The 10000-nt window shown below is 44.3% G+C and overlaps 1 protein-coding gene across 3 annotated transcripts in view; it reads left to right on the top strand.

The window, feature by feature from the left end:
- Positions 1 to 10000, top strand: part of LOC121698942 (fidgetin) — a 48814-nt gene that overhangs the window by 1187 nt on the left and 37627 nt on the right. The window lies entirely within an intron of this gene.

Raw genomic sequence — 10000 nt, forward strand, 5'->3', positions numbered from 1 at the left:
ACTGTCGTTGGCTTTATAATTTCATGCATGTTTTAGACTTTTATAAGCTGTTGTTTACGACATTTTTAGCTATACATGTTTGCATGGTCTATGTTTTGTGACAGTGTATGGACAGCTGCTTTGTTTATTAGTGTGATATAAAATGAGACGATTTTTATTCATTTGTAACCCCCATATGCCATTAAACTTCTAGATTCGCATGATTCATCTGTCAGCATGTTTGGTATCTGTTAAAAGTACTTGGCTGCGACTGTCATATATGAACTCAGCTGTGTTCTGTGCGATATATTTTATTTATATTGACAAGGGGCCCATGTTATGGATTCTCGCCGCAGTGGTTGTATGTTTTGCGGCCTCAACATCAGACAGGGAGTAGGGTAGGTTACAAAACGCAATCATGCCAGCAATATTCTCAGCACCGAGCTGCCAGTCACTCGCCCCCCAAAATCCTAATAAATGCCTGATTTGATGGATTTTTTTTCATGGCCCTCTCCCGACTGCGGATCTGGTGAGAAGCGAAAGACCTGAGAGTAGGGTGTTTGTTTCAGATGCGCATAATTTGGAGGGAGATGTGATTTGGGAATGAGAGTGCAGCCTCTCTCTCTTACTCTCTCTCTCTCCCTCTCTCTCTCTTTATCTCCACCTATTTCTCTCTTTCTGTGTCTTCACTGGGTAGGGGATGTGATTACCCGGGCCTGTCGCTTTCGTTCTCCTGCTTTCCCCGAAAACCGTCTCCGTGTTAACGCTCTAATATATATTCAGAGCAGATTGACGTGCGGCCGTCTATGATGAGCGCATGATCGCATTTATACATTCCAAACCGCAGACACGAGGCAGCGCTAAGTTGGCGAGATGTTGTCAGGGAAATTGCCACCCTCCGACCGATGTTCATTACGGCGCTGGCAATAGAAAACACGCTATGATGGAGCTTGATTGACACTTACAATGCATGAGTAGATGGGCAGTAAGTCTCTCTCCTCTCTCTCTCTCTCTCTCTCTCTCTCTCTCTCAGTGCGGCGAGTGCCATGTGTTGAGGAGCGCAAGTCGAGAGTTCTACATAGCCGATTGCATTTGCATTAAGCTCTTATTTAATCTCATTCATTCATGATGATATGTCGCATGAGGTGGTATGATAGAAACAATCCTCAAATCTAGATTTTTTCACCGCGGAGGTTGAAATCGACTGTGTGATTCTGGCGTGACGTCTTCTGATTTGACTTTGAAATAAAAGTTTTGATAATAACCGATATGTTATTAAACTAGGCCTACATATTACAAAGGGCGAATCCACACATATTTCCTTGACTGCGCTATGAACGATAAATATTTCATTGAATTCGAATAAAATTAGGCAGAAGTACAGTTATATGCGAGCTTTTTAATCTATTTATTTGTGTCACTGATTAAATCATATTAAATAATTGTATTGCTTAGGATAAGGTAAGGCTACATTTGTTTTAGCCGAATGTGTGATGAAATGAAGATAAAACCTATAGCCACTATACTTGTCTCTAAACAAATTAGTAAAAAAAAAAAAAACATTTTCAAGAAACCGTTTAGTTATGACATCGTGTAAGTGTAATAGCCTAGCACACATATTTAAATCTAAAAGCTTTAAAATGCGTTAGTGGTTAATAGTAGGCTATCGTTATACTAATACATATGGTATTATTGTTTGGACTTTTAAAAATCAATTCAATGCTTGTGTTTGGTGGTACATCATATAGCCTATAATAATTGTTGCAACTGAAAACATGCTAGAGATGGCCATCATAACCAAACATTAACTGCATATTCAGTATTCAGAATTACAAATGTGAATAGCTGATGCCTTGTTTCTTTGCCCGTATTCTATTATGGAATCCTTTGAAAGTCTCCGTGCAACTGAATATTGTACGTGGATTTATTCATGGGTTTTTTTTTTTTCATGTCAGAGAGCGCAGAATTTGTTGCGTACACAGTCTGCTGTAGCATTTACTGTTCAGAATTATGCATGCTATCATGATATCCTGAAATGGATCAGAATCAACAAATCTAGATAGGCTGCAACACTCAAGATGCCATTTCTGATGGTCAGGTGTGTTTGTGTTTGTGTGTGTGTGTGTGTGTGTGTGCATCTGTCTGTCTGCCTGACAGCTTGTCTACAGGCCTTGAAATTGTAATTGTGTCCCAAAGATTGTTATCACTGTCCATGTCAGATCCTCACTTTCACACACACACACACACACACACACACACACACACACACACATGTGCGCATGAATGCGCGCGCGTACACACACGCACACACACACACACACACACACACACACACACACACACACACACACACACACACACACACACACAGGCTTGTTCTTTCTCTCTCTCTCTCTCTCTCTCTCTCTCTCTCTCTCTCTCTCTCTCTCTCTCTCTCTCTCTCTCTCTCTCTCTCTCTCTCTCATGCACACACTGGTTGCTGTCCTTTGAGTGACAGTGGCGGCCGGCTGTGTAATGTGTGGTTTTATGTGTTAATCTGGCTGGGCTATAATGGCCACTGGCTGGCTTGCGGATAATGAAGGAGCTGATTAGCAGGGCCGGCAGACACGGGTGTTTTATGACTGAGGACTCTGACACGTGCAAACACACACACACACACACACACACACACACACACACACACACACACTCCAGCTCCCGCAACAGCCTCTCATGGCGAACCATTCATCTCCACACCCCAAATTATGTCTAAACGTATAGAGATGACTCCCTCTTTTCCTCTCTCTTTTCTCTCTCTCTCTCTCTCTCTATCTCTCTATCTATTTCTCTCTCTGTCCCATTACCCATCTTGCTCTATCTCTGCCTCTCTTCCTTTTCATGAGTGTCTCTGTTGTTCATTCTCTCCCTCTTTTCTCTGCCCCCCTCTCTCTCTCCCTCTATGCCTCTGTGTCTCACTTCCTTTCATTCTCCCTCTCTTTAGGTCTTTCTCTTTCTCTCTCTTTCCCCCGTGTTCCCTCTCTCCCTGTGGGACTCTGTAAGTGAATTAGCCTGATGCTCGCTATCATTGACTGAATGTTTACCATGAAAGCCCGCCACTTCTGTCGGACGAAACCAGCCACTTGCCGCTCACCCCTTGGGACAGTTGCGCACAGCGTGGAAGAGGTGCTTTAAGTAGACAGATGCACACACACACACACACACACACACACACACACACACACACACACACACACACACACACACTGATGGGTGCTCCCATATGGGGTTGTCATCTTTAAGCAAATATGTTAAGTGTTGTCTTTTGTAGAGCTTGTCTCTGAATGAGGTAGGCTACCCAGGGGATATGGGCTTCTGATGCTAATACAGCCCATCTCTCACTCTCTCTCTCTCTCTCTCTCTTTCTTTCTCTTGGGCATCTCTCTCTCTCTCTCTCTCTCTCTCTCTCTCTCTCGGGTGCTTGCTCTGTCTATCTGGCAGGCTCTGTACTGTTCTATATTGTCTGTCTTTGTGTATGTCACTGTGCACTCCTCTCCTAGTCTGTCTGGTTTTCTTGTTCTCTCTTTCTCTCTGTCTGTCTGTCAGTCAGTGGTGGTGGTGTGTGTTATCCGTTATGTGTGTGTGTGTGTGTGTGTGTGTGTGTGTGTGTGTGTTTCTCTGTGCTGTTGACAGTTGCATGTGTGATCTGCTTTAGTGCTGCATTAGACAGGGAGGCAGCTGTCTGTTTCCACACTGTCTGTTGCACTCACGCACACACACACACACACACACACACACACACACACACACACACACACAGAGAAACTATTTACACACACTTGATGTATACACACAAACACACACACACACACACTACACACACATACTGAGAGATGACTTCTTTCCTCCTGGACAAAAGATGAAGGAGTGTGAATCCTTGAATCCCTGACATCCTTCTCTCCATCATTCCCCCTCCCTTTTTCTTCCTCTCCTCCTCTCCTCTCCTCGTCTCTCGCCCCTTCCCCCCCCCCTATCTCTCTCTCCACACATCTTATTTAAACGCAGAGATCCTGTCTTCCTGGACAGTTTTTCCTTCTCACTGCTGACTGACAGTGAACCACTGCAAGGGTTGTCACACATACACACACACACACACACACATACACACACACACACACACACACGCACACACACACATGCACACACGCACGCACGCACACACACACACACACACACACACACACACACACACACACACACACACACACACAGACATACACAGTAGATACCTCAGAGGTGAGAACCTCAGAGTTGTCAGACCAGACCCTCACACACATCTCTCACACACTAGGCCTTTTTATACAATAACCGCGGGATATTCACGCAGAGAAGAGGCGTCATTACAGCATATCACTTGTCTGAAAGAGAGGTGGCAGATTGCTGCCTCTGTGCGCATGTTCATATACTATCCGGCATTTTGGGGAGCCAGGAGGTATGACCACACAGTAAAACGTCTTTGAGTAGAAAAAGCAATTGCACACCAATAGTAGGAGTTTTTTGAAGTGCTGATCACGAGATACGTAATATTCTGAACAAAAGGAGACCAGACACTCTAGCAACTCAAATGCCAGTAGTTTAATAAAAAACAATGTTTCGGCCTGTGGCCTTTCTCAAGTCAGAAAGTTAGTAGAAAGTTGAGTTGAGAAAGGCCACAGGCCGAAACGTTGTTTTGAGAACAACATTGGGCGTGTATATGACATATAAGTTATTCATCAGAACTTATTCTTCTTAGGCAGGAGAACCGAGTGCATTTTGGTAGCTGCTGTGCACATTTGTGCAACCCTCATAATGCTTCATCTGGTACTGCATGTTAATGCTCACAATGGGACTCCTGCGTGCAAGGTCTTTGTACATTAAGAAATACTTTTGAGGAGAAATTGAAAACAAGCAGGGAGCAATTTGAGGTTGAAAGGTAGATTTTCGATGCCGTAAAAGGAGATGTTCGGTTCTTCTCGGTCGATTCATGTTGGTGTCTGAAAGAAGGACATGGTGGAGAGACAGACCACAAGAGTCAGTATTTTGGTCAAATGCCCTCAACAGTTTTGATGGCGATGAGTAGCAGAGTCAATTTTCATGTGTTGTGGCACACCTTCGTATTTGTGTTTGGGACTTGTTGAGCCACATCTGACGCGTATGGTAACCATCTGCCGACAGCCACAGGAACCACTGCTCAGACTTACAATTGCTTTGTGGTGGTCTTCAACCCCATGTGAGTACAGATTAGTTAAGTTGTATTTCTAGTGTCGGTGTAGCCACTGTTAGCGAGAAGTTAGTGCTGAATTATGGCCATTTTGGCCATTGTGGTCATTAACTTGGTGGAATGCATTTTTTTGCAGGCTTTTCAATTTGATTAATACCTGCACTTTGCCTCAAGCAAAGCTGCGGTCACAGGCAGCCTTTCTGACATTGGACCGGCCTTTACCGTCCCCGTGATATGGCGTCCGCTGCTCTGAGGGTGAGGAGCGCGCAGACCTTCCTGTCTCAGTTAGACATTTACCAAAATAGCGTCCTGATAGTTGCAGATGCTGCTTCTGCTGTCGCAGCTGTCGCTCCTTCGCCTAATCAGCTGTTCCCTTGTCTTTAAATCTCCCATTGGTGGGTCACATACACATAACATCATCAAAACGTTCCGCCCAGGTTCCGCCATTGCGCCTTGACCTATTTACACTGACATGGTCTCACCTTTGTTATTGTCCTCGGCGCAGGCTTATTCGGGGCCCCTGTTGACCCCGTCCATTCCGTGTCCATTTATTTGAAAGAGACAGGCATCATAAAGCCGCAATAATCACATAAAAAACTCAGTCTAAAAAGGACTACACACAAGAGGATTTAATGAAAAGAGCAACAAAAGAGATTTGTGTTTTCATTTTCAACTTTTACTGCCACGGACAAATTCCTAGAAAGACTTTTAAAATGACAGAAAGACTTTCCTTTCATTGGTGTATTTTTTTTTTTTTGCTGCAGTACAATGTTTTAATTGTAAAGATTATGATAAAGATTAGCTGAAATGCTAGTTACATATCTCAGTTCAGTATTCAGGAAGAGAGGGAGAAAGAGAGAGAGAGAGAGAGAGAGAGAGAGAAGGATTGAGGAAGAGAGAGAGAGAGGGGAGGTAGAGAGAAGTATTCAGGAAGAGAGGGAGAAAGAGAGAGAGAGAGAGAGAGAGAGAGAGAGAGAGAGAGAGAGAGAGAGAGTAATTACTAAGTCACATCGGCAAGGGTTCCCTGTGGAAAACATGAGGTCATATGCAGAACTCGGAAGGGGTTTTCCCCATTTCCTTCATTCCTTCCTCTTTTCTCTTTCTTCTCTTCCCTCTCTTTTCTTTTTCTTTTTTTTGTCTTCTCCCTCTGTCCTCCTTCGCTGAGTTCTCAGCAGTGGAGATTGGCTTGTATCCAGTTTCAAACAGTGTTGACTGGACGCCTTTCTTGTTTGTGTGTGTGTGTGTGTGTGTGTGTACGTGCTGTGGAGCAGTGAGTGTTTTTTGTGCGTGCTGGAGCTCTGGACCTTTCCTTTTATTAGCATTCCAGCACTGGCCCATGCACTGACCAAACCGAGCAGACTCCTAAGGACAGGCGAACGGATTGTCGGCGCCATCGCAGAAATACATACATGTACAACGCTGCTTCATAGGGAAGGATGATGACCGTTGACCAAGAGTCTCCTTGACGGAAGAGTGTAAATAGATAATTCTTCACTGATGATAAAGAATAATTACACAAATAGATAGTAAGTACAAATTCACAGAGAATGATTAGTGCATTTTGACACCATTGATTGGATAATGATGAAGAGGATTCCATGGATAGTGAAGGAGAACTAATTTAGATAAGGTTAACACTCATAAACAGACATCCACACACACACACACACACACACAAACACACACACCCACACACACACACACACACACACACACACACACACACACACACATACACACAAACACACACAGTATACCCTCAGAGGTGAAAATCTCAGAGGTGCCAGACTAGACCCAAGGCATGTCTCTCACACACTGACCACACACACCACTGAGCACTACATTTGTGTTTTAATTGTGTGTGTGTGTGTGTGTGTGTGTGTGTGTGTGTGTGTGTCTGTCTGTAGGAGAATCCACACGTTGCTGATCACTGATTCACTTCGGTGATTAACATGCCCCTAGAGAGTAGAGCCGGATGGAGAGATAGAGAGAGAGAGAGAGAGAGAGGAGGGAAGAGGGGAAGAGAGAAAATGAGTGGGTCTGACTGAAACACTGATGTCTTTATCACTGCTTATATTCTAATGGAAAGCTGTGATAGTTAATGGCTTTTATGATGAAGGATTTGTCGCTCTCTATCTCCCTCCTCCCCACTCCTCTCTCCCTCTCTCTCTCTCTCTCATTCTCTATGGATCTACACTCAGCTTTATGAAGGATGAACGCATTTGATTTTTACATTTCTATAGCCTAGAAAGGCAGCAGTGCGGGACTCGCTCGCTCACAGTCGGACTTGCGTCTGTGTGTAACGTTAGAAAGAGATTGCGATAATTAGTCCCCCCCCTCTGGCCGCAACCTTTCTAGGGGAGACGGGTGCTTTAAGGAATGATTTCACACTTAAAGGAATACTTCAGATTTTTTTTTCCCAGGCAGGCCTAATCACTGTTAGCCAGAACACTCACAAACGGTGAATTTCACAGTGTGGCTGTAGTTGGAATGGAAATAAGTGGAAGGTCAGTAGGTAGAGACAAACAAAGTTTCCTACCTGCACTATGACTCCTAGAGCTATTTTAATTGCTCTGTTTGGTGCATGCAGCGTCTTAAGAAGTGTAAACATTTAAACCTGTGTGAGAACGATTTTGTTCACGACATGGTTGTATCATTCTTAATTATACATGACTTTTTGGCTGATTACATTACTGGAAAGATAATAAAAACATTGATGTCTTGGAGAGAAAAAAAAACAGTATTAGTAATTTTGCCCCATACTTTATCTTGTACATTGTAAGTATTGTGGTGTACTTTAGTCATTCATTAGAGATTGGTAGTAATGATTATTTTTGTTGTGATTTTGCCGTGAAAGGGTTTTATATGAGTGGGTCCTATACTAATTATTTCGAGATGTGTTAAAATGTGGTCCATATGGTTAACATCACCTAGACCTGACATTTCGATTAGTGTGTAGGCTTTTGTGCACGTGGCTACAGAATGATGGTGCGCTGACAGAAGTGTGTTGTGTCTGTTTATATGTGTCTGTTTGATCCAGTATCTCTTTCCAGTAGGCCATGTAATCTTTACTAACTTGCACATATACTCTCTCTCTCTCCTTTTCACTCTCTCTCTCTCTCTCTCTCTCTCTCTCTCTCTCTCTCTCTCACACACACACACACACACACACACACTCATATGCACGCGCTGTGACCGTCTGCTACGAAGCAGATAATGTGCTCAGCTGCTGCAGACATTGCCATGAGGCATTGTGAGTGGTGCATGCAGAAAGCTCTTCTCCACTGGTCTAAGGGCTCTCGACACTCCCCAATCTGTCACACCCGTCTCAGACAGATATACAGACAGACAGAGAGGCTGATAGACACACACACACACACACACACACACACACACACACACACACACACACACACACACACTCTCTCTCTCTCTCTCTCTCTCTCTCTCTTTATTCTTAATTCAAATCAGCATTCCACCAGCAGATGTTTATGAGATCATAAGACTCCACCAGTACCTCATCCAGAGTCTCCTCTCTACCTCTCTCCACATTCCCCTCTGGTGACAAATGCAAAAGCCCTGACCACATGCACACACAGACACACACACACACACACACACACACACACACACACACACACACACAAACAAACACACACACACACACACACACACACACACACACACACACACACACACACACACACACACCACACACACACACACACACACGTTCCTACCCTCATATTTTCGTCCTCACGTGTCTGGTACATCTACCCGGCTACAGGTGGAACTGAGACTACACTAATAGCCCATGAGAGAGAGAGAAAAAACAGTGTGTGTGTGCGTGTGTGTGTGGGGGGGGGGGGGGGGTAGATACAAACATACACACTATCATTTACATCATACTGTATAACATATATGTATAATGGCCACTTTGGCAATAGAAATGCCTATTTGTCATGCCATTAAAGCACTTGAAGTCTGTGTGCTGGAAAAGACCATCCACACAGGTGCACTACCCGTTTGTCTCTCCCTTGCTTCATCCCAAAGCGCTCCTTTTTCAGTCCCCTTCCTTGTCCAGCGCTTGTCCATGTTTTATGCGAATCAGGCCGCGGCTCTCTAATTGAGGTGTCCAAGCGGCCGTTGTCATTAGGAGCGGAATTGTGCATTGATATTCTAGACAGCATTCCCTCATTTAGGTCTCGTCTGGCAAGAGAAGCCCGGAGAGATAGTGACCACTTGTTCATTCTTTTTTTTTTTCAAGTGGAGGATAGAGAGGGTGGGCAGTGGATGAGATCATCTTTTCTTCAGATGTTTTATTTATAGTTACATGCTGTGTGCCATTCATGTAGGTGTCCACGGTGTCCGGTGGGTTGTGTGTCTGTGTATTGTGTGTGTTTTTATGTGCTGTGCATGTGTCCTTACTTGTGCACTGTGAGGGTATGTGTGTGTGTGTGTGTGTGTGTGTGTGTGTGTGTGTGCGTATGCGCACGTTCAAATGCGTGTCTTTGCGTGTGTATACATGTGCTTCATGAGCATGCGTGTGTCTGTAAGTCTTCAACATCATCTGTATGTCTGTGTGCGTATGTGTGTGTGTGTGTGTGTGTGTGTGTGTGTGTGTGCGCGTATGTCTGTGTGTGTGTGTGTGTGTGTGTGTGTGCGTATGTGTGTGTGTGTGTGTGTGTGTGTGTGTGTGTGTGTGTGTGTGTGTGTGTGTGTGCGTATGTCTGTGTGTGAAGTGTGTCTGTCTGTGTGTGTGTGTGTGTGTGTGTGTGTGTGTGT

Source organism: Alosa sapidissima, chromosome 23 (assembly GCF_018492685.1).
Source record: "Alosa sapidissima isolate fAloSap1 chromosome 23, fAloSap1.pri, whole genome shotgun sequence".
In the NCBI taxonomy this organism is placed as follows: Eukaryota; Metazoa; Chordata; class Actinopteri; order Clupeiformes; family Clupeidae; genus Alosa; species Alosa sapidissima.